We start from the raw sequence: 13,557 nt of genomic DNA on the forward strand, positions 1-13,557 counted from the left end.
TTCAATAGTTTTCATAAAACCATTCAAGGCCTCAAGAGGAGGGCCAGAAGAGGGAGTTTCTTTTCTAGGGGTTACCTATTCATCTTTAGGGATATGGAGGGCGGAGATAGTGTCAACAGCCCTGAGAGTCTCTTCCATTGTCTCCTTATCCAGGCTATGCTTGACTTCCAGGGTCCTAGCTTGCTTGTCAGCTTCCGGTTCCTTGCCAGTCTCCTCTTTTTTCTTATGCTTCTTCCGGGTCTGGGCTTGGTTTTTACTTTTCTTCTTTAGTGACCCCTTAGGGTTCTTCTTCTCCTTAGAATAATCTGAATCCTCTTCTTCTGAAGAGATGCTGATCAAGGGTTTGCTTTGAAGTTTTTTGCCCTTAGAAGATGAGGGTCTTGATTTCCTCTTCTTACTACTCTCATACTCTGAGTCATCAGAGCTATCCTCATTATCAAACGAGGAGTCATTGTTGGATTCCTCCTCCTTCGAAAAAGTAGAATCAGACATATCTTCCTCAGAGTCCATAGAGAGCTACATCCGATTAATATGTTATTGTTGTTCAAATTGAAAAAAAAATATATGGTTAGAAAGCTTAGAAATGGGTAAAAATATGGTGGCAATTTCAGAAATACCCACTTGATGAAGTGTAAACCTGATGATGACAAAGATGATAAAATAAAACATGTCAAAAATGAGAGAAATGGAGGGAAATCAAACTTCCAAACCATAGCTTTCTCATCCAGACCTATTTCCAAGCCTAAACAGTCAAAAGCGCGTATGGGGTACTTATGGTGTAAGAAGCGCGTACGCGCTCTTTTTATTATAAACAACATGTACACACTATTATATAATATGATATTGTATATATAATATGTGTATAATATGACATTGTATATATAATATGTGTATATACATATAATATATAATATTTATATATATATATATATATATATGTATATATAATAATATATAATATATTAAGTATATACATACACATGTAAGTGTAATGTCTCCCCCTCTCAAACGCATACAAGGTGCCTCTCTCTCTCTCTCTCTCTCTCTCTCCCTTCCTCCATACCCCATCCCTCTTTCTCTTCTTCTCTCCCTCCCTCCCTCCATACCCCATTGTAACTGTGTCTACACTTCTATAGAAGTAAGTGAATTTATTTCTTGTCTGCAACTTCCTCTTTGATTTTTATCATGTATGCTCTCCTAAGAAAATATTCTGAAATTGAACCACGGGTGTATTACCATGACAAACAAGGAAACCTACAGCAATATTCTTCTTGAATGTGTTTTTAATGAGAAGAGAAGATGTGGAAAATAGTGTCAACAAAGCAACATGATGAGTCAGAGTACCTGCAATATGTTTTTCAGAAGGAAACAACTGGTAGGAAGAGAAAGAGGGAGAGTAACACAAATGATGTCCTGGAGAATGATAGTGGTGGGTATGTGAGAGTTCCCATGTTGTTACACAATGCTTGTCACCTAAAGAAATTAAAGTTTGTTGTATGCATGGCAGTGGTAGTATATGATGATCATCACTTGTCAAATGGCTTGGAACGGTACATACCCATGAAAGAAATCAAGTGTGTAATTCCTATAGTCACAATCAAGATCAGTCCTATAGCCTTGTAAATTTAACAGCATCATATGTTTTAGAAATTAGGCAGTACTCTTAGGGTTAGGTCAAGCTCTCACACTTTCTTTTTAGTGAAGCCTCATTGTTTGTTCGCTTGGAGTCTTGTTGTATGATGTTTTATTCATAACTTTAAATTTAATATATCATTTTATTAGCCCACCATATGACCCCTTAGGTGTCATTAGAGGTCGTATTGTTTCCTAAGAGGTCATATGGTGTCATGTAACCCCTTAGGACACCATATGACCCCTTAAGACACCATACGACCCATAACAACACCATATGGTGTCCCGAGGGGTTATATGGAATTGGGCCCAACTTAGCAATCTATCCGAAAGAATTCAAACTACAAAGTGGTCGCCCACCAGGATCAAAAGGTATGTAAATGTTCCTAATCACTCACATGATGTAATGGGAAAGGGGCGGCTAGGCGGTGGCTTAATTACCCTGAGAAGGTAAGTTACTTCTGAGTTTGATATGCTTGATCTCATTGCCCATAGAATTGTAGGGCACTGCAGAACTAGAGTGTCAGGCTCCATACTGCTAAATATACTAATGCCAAAGGTGGCAAAAAATATGTGAGGTTACACTCACGCCTAACTAAAGTGAAATTATATCATGGAGCCAATGATATCCTAGAACATTCAATACGATTAGATGAAAATAAAGGAATATTTACAATTCCTGAATTTGGTAAAATACGACTTGAAGGATTTGGTTGTTTTATCGAGCAAGGCTTAATAGAAGAACTCAATAAGTTTTCAAAAATTGAAAGCCCCCCCAAAAAAAGAAATTTTCTCCTTTTTGGGAATGAATATAAATTAACAAAACCTTCCATTAAAGAGAGAGATGTTGTATATATGTCTCTTACATATTGTTGTCAATTATATGTACCAGCAAGATTGATTAAGAAAACTAAAACTCATGAAAAGATAAAGAACCAAATGATTTTATATCTAGGAGATATTCCTTTAATGAATTCTAAAGGAACTTTTGTAATAAATGGAAATTACAGAGTCATGGTCAATCAAATATTAAGAAGTCCCGATATTTATTAGACTTGGGAATGAAAACAGTTGGGAAACATTATCTATATTGGCACAATAATTTCAGATTGGGGAGGAAGATCAATATTAGAGATCAAGAAAAAAACAAAAAAGATATGGATTCATGTAAATAGAAAAAAAATAATTTTGTGTTGCTTTTCTTATTAGCTATGGGTCTAAATTCCAAATATATTTTCAACTATAAGAATATCTTAGCATTTTTCAAGTACTCGGAGGAGTATTATACATATTTCTATTGGTATGGCAGGAAGGAAGAAGCCATCTATAACTAACCGTGTAGGGGATTTCGGACTCTTATTAGGAATCCTAGGTTTTTATTGGGTAACAGGTAGTTTTGAATTTAAATATTTGTCTTAAAAATTAAATGAATTGACTATCATTGTTGGGGTTGGTTCATTTTTTTAACTTAATGTGCTTTTCTCTTATTTTTAGGTCTAGTAGTTGTTGGCAAATACACACTCCAATGAGAAATTGTAGGTGATTGAAGGTTTTGTCATTGATGGCAACCTTGCAATCATATGACACCAACAAGACAAAGATACCGGCACCGACAGACTCTACACCAACACACAGAGCACTAACAACAAAAAGGAAGAACACCAGCACCCTGGCCGACAGGAATTTTGTGTATTTGTATTTTATAATTAATTGTTAAATCATTGTAAGATGACATGGCAAGTTGTAATATGACTCATATATGTATGAGATCATTGTAGATCATTTTGTAGAGTAGAGAGGAAAAGAGATAGGATGTGAATTATTGGTTAAGGGTTTATGTATGTAGCAAAGCTTAAACCGATACTAGATCGGGCATAGCAGATGCTAATCTGAAGCAGTACAAGACATTGGATTAGTATAATCCATTTTTGTAAGTCAGTGTGACTTCTTTTGTAATTGAGTAGTGAGCTCTAGGCACTTGGCCTTCCCACATGTGTAGGCCCCTATTGTAAAAGTAATATTCCCTTATTGGCTAGTAAGAGAATATTGTGGGTCACAAATCCCACCGAGGTTTTTCCCACATCGGGTTTCCTTGTTAAAATACTATGTTATGGTGTGCTTCTCATGTTTTTGTTATTTCTCTTAGTTACTGCATTATTTCTGGTTTACTGGTACATAGTTTTAATATGCTTTTCATGTTTTAAATCAACTAAATTTATATACCAGTTAGATACTGATTCACCCGCCCCCCCCCCTCTCAGTATCTTTGGGAATCCTAACAATTGGTATCAAAGCTTGGTCCTCTATTTTCAAAAGCCTAACAACTTGAGGAAGATCTTGACACCAGTAGAGATGGAAAACTTGAGAAAGCAATTGGAAATGGCTCTTATAGACTATGATGCGAAAAAGGTGAAGAATATCAAACTTGAAGATGATCTAAGGGCTACTCGTGATATAATTCAAACACATCAAGAAATTTTACTATTGCAAGGAACAAGAGAAGAGAACTTTGTGAAAATATACATAATGAGGAAAATGAAAAGGAAACTCTTAATGATTTGGTAAACAAGCTAAGACAAGAAATCAGCACAACAAAGAATGAGATGCAAGATATGACTATGAGATTCTGTAAAGAAATTGAAGACAGAAAGAAGAATGAAGAAGACTTGGTTAGAAGACTAAATGATGCTGGAAATGAAAACACAAGACTTAGTCATGAAAATGATATGTTGAAGACAAATATAATGCACACACAAAATGACAGAACTGAAATCATGAGACAGAAAAGAATCTTGGAGAATGAACTAACTGCTACAAATAAACACAAGGAGAAATTCAAGAAAAGTTCAGAAGAACTTGGTGACATGCTGAAGAATCAAAAACCTAATGGTGATGCAATTGGCCTTGGCTTTGAAACTGGTGAAAGCTCTAGTACTTCAAACAATCATGATCATAGAAAACCGGTAAGGCAACCTAATACTTACAAATTTAATGGAAAATGCTTTAACTGTAACAAGTATGGTCATAGACCAAATCAGTGTAGATCTAGAAATTATCAGAACACTAATACACCCACCAGTCAATGTTCAAAATGCAACAAAGTTGGTCATAACTCTGAAAATTGTAGAATGAATGTAAGATGTTATGTTTGTGGAAGATTTAGACACTTATCTAATCAATGCAGAACACATACTAGCATAGGATATGGGAAAGCTATTCAGAAAAAAAAAATGTGACTTGTTATGCTTGTAATAAAATTAGGCATATTGCTAGATTCTATAGAAGTAAGACATTACCGGTAAACAATAAAGGTCCGAGTTTGAAAGGTAAAGAAAAAGTTGAAGAGGTAAAGCAAGAATTCTCAAAACAATGGATCAAAATATTGATGGGAATACTCCTCCACTGGCAGAACAGAGTAACACTCCACCGATAGGAGAATCTTCATCTAACTGAAGAAAATCTTTTGGGGGTTTAGCAACAAAATGAAAAACATGCTATTATTCCCTCAATTGATGGTAAGAAGTTGAAATTACTTCTATACCGACAGTTGAGTTAAGTTGTGATTTAACCGGTGAGTATTAAATATGGTAGTTGGAGAAAATAACATTATAAAGCAAGTGTTTTGGCTCCTTTTTCATTCACCAAGCATTCAAATCTTCGAGAGCGCAAAAATTCCCGAGCGAAGGCATTCTAAGCAAAGAAGTGAAGAAATCCATCAAATCATTGATCCTAAAGGCAGATTGAGGTATTTATAGCTATGGTATCTTCATCCACTCCTGAATTTATTGCAAACCCTACTGTTGTTGAAGTTGTTAAGTTCCTTAGACCCGTATTCTAGCTAGTTCCTGAAATTGAAAAGAAAGATGATAGCATAGGTGCATTTTCTGAAATCCCTAAGGGAGTAGTATATACGGAAGACCCTAGGATGTATATACACTATCATATTGAGGAATTAGGTGATGATGAGATTAAGAATATGTATAAAACCATGATTTGTGATGAATCTGAAAATATCAAACCTAAACATAAGATAGTAGAAACCCTAGGTCTTACTGAAATCCTTAGTATCTCGGATTTTCCCAAGGATATCATAAGGATTGTGTTAAGCAGAGTACATGGTGAATTTTTTTGGTTGGACTCAATTCATAAAATCACAAAAGAAGCAGTAAAAGCTATAACAGGGTTACCCTCCACCAGTAACAGACCGGACAAAACAAAGAAGGTCTCAAATGACACAGTGATAAACCTAACTGGTGCAACATTTGATAAAAGATCTCTAAGGGTAAATGATGTAAAAGATATAAATGTCAGATTTATCAGTATGATCTTATGTTATAAGGCTACACATGCAAATATGTTGAACTCAGCTTCTAGCCTATGTATCAAGAGTGCCTATGATATGGTTAATGATAATGCAAGGATAGATATATGTGAATGGCTTAAAGATGAGTTGATAGACAATTTGGGAAAGATTAAATGAGATAAGAAAGGAACATTCAAATTTGGAAACTTGTTTGTTTGATGTTGTACATAACCAAACAACTACTCGGTATTGGTGCTAGAGATTTTGGCTTTGAAATACCGATAGGAAAAAAACTATTGGATCTATTGAACAATATGGGAGAGAACAGGGAGAAAAACCTAAACAAACATTTTCAAGCATTGAAGACTCGAATGAAAACTAGAGTAAGACTGTCACAAGCTATTGTGGATAAGTATCAAAAAGAAATCTATTTTGTGATCAAGAAAGATGAAATTTGGATGGAAGCAGTTGTACCTAGAACTATTTGGGTAACTAAAATGGGCTATAAAACAGATGACAACATCATTGAAACTTATGCAAAATCCCTCCTTGAAGCTCCAAAGGAACCTACTGAGGAAGTTTTTGGAAATGCAAAAACAATAGAAAGTGGAATTCAATCAAGGAAAAGGATTAAGAAGGTTGAAACAACTGTAAGCAAAGGAACCCGACAGGTAAAGGCAATCAAGGAAGATGTTCTGAGACAAACTAGTATAAGTGAAAGTGAGTTGGAAGCACCTCAACTGGAAACTCATCTTTCACCAGTTGGAACTTCTTCTGAGAGTGACATACCGATAGTATTTAAAAGGGTTGAAAGGAAAAGAAAACCCTCATCGGTACCTTCTCCTACACCAAAAAGGACAAGACAGAAGCAACAGGCAGTAAGGCCTCTGATGAAGAAAATGACTCCTAAGAAGAAGGTAAAACAAGATATTGCTCCAATAGACAAACTTCTTAGTGAAATTACAAAGGATGGTAAACTAAAAAACATCAACAAAATATACAATACACTATCAACTAATGACAAGGAAAGCATAGAGAACAGTATAATTTTACACTTAGATATGTACAAGAAATTCTTAATGGAAGTTGTTGATGAAATTCCAAATGATCTGTATAGGAGACTTGAAGCTAGAAGGTTAGCTATTGTTGAGTTGGATAAGAAGATTAAGATTGAAAAATTACTTGCAGTGCATCCAGTTAACTCATCTAATAAAATACATAAATTAATTAGTGAGGCTAACCGGATAGTATTCTCCACTGCTCATCGGCATGTAGCACTAATGGCTAGTAGAGTAAATGAAGTATCTGAGGAAACAACAGATGGATCGGATATATTCTTTGTGGAAAAAGAAAAAGAGGAAGAATTACTTAGGCCAAAAACTATCAAAGTATATCAAAAGGACAGAGATAAGGGGAAAGGTAAGGTAGGTGGACCACCAAGCCTAAAAATAACTGACAATGTGCCCCCACCTCTTTCAGATACTCCACCGATAGACACTACTGACAATTAACCGGCCACAGAGAGTATGGAGACTCTGGTAGAGAATACTAATCCTAAATCTGAAATTTTGTATATGGTAAATGTAGACACACATGAAGTTAATAATGTGGTTGAGAGAGAAACCACTGAGGATAAGGAGAAAAATGTGACTACTGAGACACAAGTTGCAGAAGTTGAGATAAACATAGAAAAACCTACACAAGCAGAGCAACTGGCAGAGGATACCACTGAGAAACCAATAGATACAATAGAAAAACCATTTGAAGAACCGACAAAAGGAAGTTTTGAAGCACAAACTGAGATTACATTTGAGAAACCGCCAATTGAAAGCTCAGAGAAACCCTCTGAGATATAGATAGAGAAACCAAAATAGGTACAAGTTGAAGTTCAAGTTCAGACAAAGATAGTGTCATCGGCACAAACTAAAAAGCCCAAACCCCTACTTATAGAAATGCAAACACAGACTGACCTACCAGAGGTCAAATCAAGCAAGGTAATTACCACAACTAGTAGCATGGCTATTTTAAAGACTCTTGGACAAACATGTGGTACATCTATGGTAGAATTCAGACCTACAAATGTAACAGAGGTCTTGTTAGATTCAATAAAGAAGATCACCGAATGCAATGCACAAGCCTATAAGGCTATTGTTGATACAATTCCAATTCTTAAATTGATTGCACCAAAGTGCACTATTGATAATAATGATTCTTTAGGACAACTAGACACATTGTCTAAGTTCATCACCGGCAACTTATTGACTATTGATCAAATAAATGACGATACATTTAAGGAAAGAATGATAAAAGAAAAAGAGAAATTATTTGAGGATATTGTGAAAAGAACAAGGAAGAAATGGATACCCTTTTACCGGAACTTGGAGAAATAATTTTGACCTCAAGAAACTATACAGAGACACTTGTAAAACAAATAGTTTGATAGAGGATCTTGACAAGGAGATCAACAAAGCACAAGATAAGATAAATAATATTGCTGACAATCTGATAGGTGCATTGGATTCATTTTTGGAGTTAGAGAAGAAGATTGCAGAGAAAGAAGAGAAAATCAAGAAACTAGAAAATGACAAACAGGGAATAAAGGATAAAGCAAAGGACTTGAAATGTAGACTTAGTCCAAGACTAGAATACCTCATTTCTTTGAGAAAAGAAATATCAGAGGCTTTGGTTCTTAGACTGAAGACACCGGAAGAGAAAATGCACATACTCACTAGTACAGTGTAGAGAACTCAAGAGGAAATAAAAGACAGCAAAACATTCAGTAACGGTATAAATTTGATTTTGATAGATATTTTTCAGATTGTAACCCACCAGCTACAAGAATCCAAGCAGGACTCCACTGACATCGAATGACAACCTTTGTCATTGATGTCAAAGGGGGAGTAGTGGGATGAGAAAAATGGTCAAAAGAAAGGACATCATCTGCTCAAGGGGAGCATACATTTTTTTTGGCACACAGTTTTGGTAAGACAATTTTGGCAGACTATTTTTGGATATCATTTTGGACACTTTTGATTTTTCTCATGAATGTTGCCATCAATGCCAAAGGGGGAGATTGTTGGCAAATGCACACTCCAATGATAAATTGTAGGTGATTGAAGGTTTTGTCATTGATGGCAACCTTGCAATCATATGACATCGGCAAGACAAAGATACCAGCACCAGCACTGACAGACTCTACACCGGCACACAAGACACCAGCAGCAAAAAGGAAGAACACCGACACCCTAGCCGACAGGAATGTATTTGTATTTTGTAATTAATTGTTAAATCATTGTAAGATAACATGGAAAGCTGTAATATGACTCATATATGTATGAGATCATTGTAGATCATTTTGTAGAGTAGAGAGGAAAAGAGATAAGATGCGAAATTATGCAAACCTAATATGAAAATTATTGGTTAAGGGTTTAGGTATGCAGTAGAGCTTAAACCGGTACTGGATCTGGCATAGCAGATGCTAATTTGAAGCAGTACAAGAAATTGGATTAGTATAATCCATTTTTATAATTCAGTGTGACTTCTTTTGTAGTTGAGCAGTGAGCTCTAGGCACTTGGCCTTCCTACATGTGTAGGCCCCTATTGTAAAAGTAATATTCCCTTATTGGCCAGTAAGCGAATATTGTGGGTCACAAATCCCACCGAGGTTTTTCCCACACCGGGTTTCCTCATTAAAATATTATGTTATGGTGTGCTTCTCATGTTTTTGTTATTGCTCTTAGTTACTGCATTATTTCTGGTTTACCGATACACAGTTTTAATATGCTTTTCATGTTTTAAATCAAGTAAATTTATATACCAGTTAGATATTGATTCATCGGTCCCCTCTCAATATCTTTGGGAATCCTAACAGTAGCCAAAGCTACACAATTCCCACTTCATGTATGGTTACCTAATGCTATGGAAGGGCCTACTCCTATTTTATCTCTTATACATGCCACTACTATGGTAGCAGTAGGAATTTTTCTTGTAGCTTGATTGTTTCATCTTTTTAAAGCTCTACCTTTAATAATGTATCTTATCTCTTGGATAGGGGGAATAACAACTCTATTGGGAGCTACTATGGGTCTCTCTCAAAAAGATCTTAAAAGAGGCTTTGCTTATTCTACTATGTCTCAATTAGGTTACATGATGTTATCTCTAGGGATAGATTCCTATCGAATCGCTTTGTTCCATTTGATTTCACATGCTTATTCCAAGGCATCATTGTTCCTAGGATCCGGATCAGTGATCCATTCCATGGAACTCATTGCTGGATATTGCCCCCGTAAAAGTCAGAATATGGCTCTTATGGGTGGTTTGAGGAAATATATGCCAATTACAGGAATCACTTTTCTTTTAGGGACACTTTCTCTTTCTGGTATTCCACCTTTTGCTTGTTTTTGGTCTAAAGACCAAATTCTTAGTGATAGTAAGTTATATTCTCCCATTTTGGGGGGGATAACTTGGTTCATAGTAGGATTAATTGCCTTTTACATGTTTCGTATGTATTTACTCACTTGTTTGTTGAAAAAACAACCAAGAAAAAATGAAAAAAAAAGATGACGAAGAAGAAATTAAGCAATTAAGAAAGGAAGTACAAAATATGCTTGTACAAAGTATGCTTGATTATGTAAACAGAAAACTTGTCATTTCTACAGAAAAAGTGGAGAAATCATATAGAGAACCCAAAATTCTTGCGGAATATATTTCTCTACAACTAAAGGAGAGAGTTGAAATAAGAAAAATAATGAAAAAAGCTATTGAACTGGCTGAATAGGTAAATGTAGAAGGTATTAAAATAAAACTTAAAGGGCATCTTAATGGAATTGAGAGAGCCCGAAAAGAATCATCTATGCAAGGTAGAGTGCCCCTACAGACCCTTTGAGCTAAAATTGATTATTGTTATTATGCGGTTCAAACCGTTTATGGAGTATTGGGGATTAAAATTTGGATCTTTGTTTAAGATGAGCAATATCTTTCTATAATCTAACCAATTAGAAATCTTAAATTCTATAAGACCAAATAAAAATAATTAAACATCTTGGAGCAGTACCTTTGGAATGAATATAATATACTCACATCAATAAATGAATGAATTCATCATTTAAGATAGCTATAAAAGGTGTGTTTCTAGAATAATGAAGTGCATTCTTCACTACAATGTCATTCATTCACCCTACAAAATGGTTACTATCTCACTGGTGATACTATTGCATCAATATCCTATTTCCTACCCTCAATAATATAATGACGTCGAGCAACTTTTCATAATGTGTCATTTCACCCATATTTCAGATTAGAACTATAACTATAATTGAGATAACTTCATATTACGCATGTAATATGCATGAAAAACTCATCGATAGATATTCCCTGCAGCTAATTCACCGGGAAGAAAACCCAAGGGTTTTCTTTCTTCCACAGCATCCTCCATAGTAGGGGAAGAGGATAAGTGGGAATGAGAAGAAAGAGGATGAGAAGAAGTCCTCTATCTCGACCCAATTTTCACCACTATTTTTGACCCCCTGATTTTAATGTGCCCAAAAAAGAAGATTATGAAAATGATAGACAAGAAGATCCCGAAAATGATGAATAAACTAGAGGAAGTGGTGTACACCCTCCAAGAGGAGCAATGGGAATCTCTAGGGTCTCTTGGAGGTACTTGGAAAGATGGTTGGGCATAAGGGACACGGTTCTATAATCCACTACAACCCTTCTCTTTGACCTTCAAGATGGGAAATTTATGAATCATTTCGTCATCTTTTTTTTCTTTACCAATGGAAAAGGAAAGTGCGTCATTCTTTTTAATAATCGCGGCTCCCACATTAAATCTTGCTGGTATGGTCACTTTATTCTATGAAAGTTGCATTTTATTTTTCTATGCCGAAGATAAATTCAATCAAAACGTAGGAATATATGGACCATGAACAAAAATAAATGGATCTCATTCTTTTTTCTTACTCTAAATTAAATAAATATGAATTTCAGAATATTCCCACACAACCAAGAAAAAAAGGAATTGAAGCATACTTTCAGCTTTTCATTTAAAAATTGTCGTAAATGGTTATTTACTAACCAATTAGACCAATTGAGTTATCGTACCATTGGTCTAGGATTTTCTCTTTTAACTATAGGTATACTTTTCGGGGCAATATGGGCCAACGAAGCATGGGGATCTTATTGGAGCTGGGATCCAAAAGAGACTTGGGCACTAATAACTTGGATTATATTTGCAATTTATCTACATACTAGAATAAACAGGGGTTGGAAAGGGGAAAAATTGGTAGTTGTTGCTTCTCTAGGATTTATTCTAGTTTGGACTTATTACTTAGGGGTTGATTTATTAGGAATAGGGTTACACAACTATGGCTGGTTGATTTAGTAGAAAAAAAAAACTACACCTTTTTATTTATGTACTCGAATTATGAGTAGACAGTTTATTTAATTTGACTTAGGAGGATACAATCATTCTTATGGAATGGTCGAGAAGTCGGCATTACTGCAGGTCTTCCTTAAGAAGGAAGAAGAATCAGTATTATTTCCAATAATAGAATATTACTGGGGGAGAATCAGGAACTCAGCAAAAAACATATCCAATCGTAGAGTCCCAGTTGTCGTAGGTTGAGATGAGCTGGTCATGGTTTACAAGTGCATATGACAGAATTAGCTCAATTGCCCCAACCATTTGCCCACCAGCCTGGCGAGACTTTAACTACTAGATTTAGCTTTATCACAATCGAGATCAGTCCCATAACCTTGTAAATTTAATAGCATCATATGTTTTAGAACTTAGGCAGTACTCTTAGGGTTAGGTCAAGCTCTTACACTTTCTTTTTAGTGAAGCCTCATTGTTTGTTCACTTGGAGTCTCTCTTATGCCGACAATGGTCTAACTTAGCTATAAAAAAACTAAACTACTGATGTTTTATTGTATGATGTTCTATTGTATAATGTTCTATTCATAACTTTAAATTTAAAATATCATTTTATTAGCCCACCATATGACCCCTTAGGTGTCATTAGAGGTCATATTGTTTCCTAAAAGGTCATATGGTGTCCTGTGACCCCTTAGGACACCATATGACCCCTTAAGACACCATACAACCCATAACAACACCATATGGTGTCCTAAGGGGTCATAGGATGCCATATGACCCCTTGGGACACCAATGACCCATAACAACACCATATTGTGTTCTAAAGGGTCATATGGTGTTCTATGACCCCTTAGGACACTATTTGGTGTTGTTATAGGTCCTATGGTGTCCTAAGGGCTAATATAGTGTCATATGACCCCTTAGATGTTGTTAGCAGTCATATTATATTCTAAGGGTCATATTGTGTCCTAGATTTGATCTTTGTGTGTGTGTGTCTCTCTCTCTCTCTCTCTCTCTCTCTCTGCCTCTCTCTCTCTCTCCCTTCCTCCATACCCTATCCCTCTCTCTCTCGCTCTCTCCCCTTCTCCCTTCCTCCATACCCCATCCCTCTTTCTCTTCTTCTCTCCCTCCCTCTTTCTCTTCTTCTATAATTCCTATTAGCCCACCATATGACCCCTTAGGTGTCATTAGAGATCATATTGTTTCCTAAGAGGTCATATGGTGTCATGTGACCCCTTAGGACACC

Source organism: Cryptomeria japonica, chromosome 6, assembly GCF_030272615.1.
Source record: "Cryptomeria japonica chromosome 6, Sugi_1.0, whole genome shotgun sequence".
Classification (NCBI taxonomy): Eukaryota; Viridiplantae; Streptophyta; class Pinopsida; order Cupressales; family Cupressaceae; genus Cryptomeria; species Cryptomeria japonica.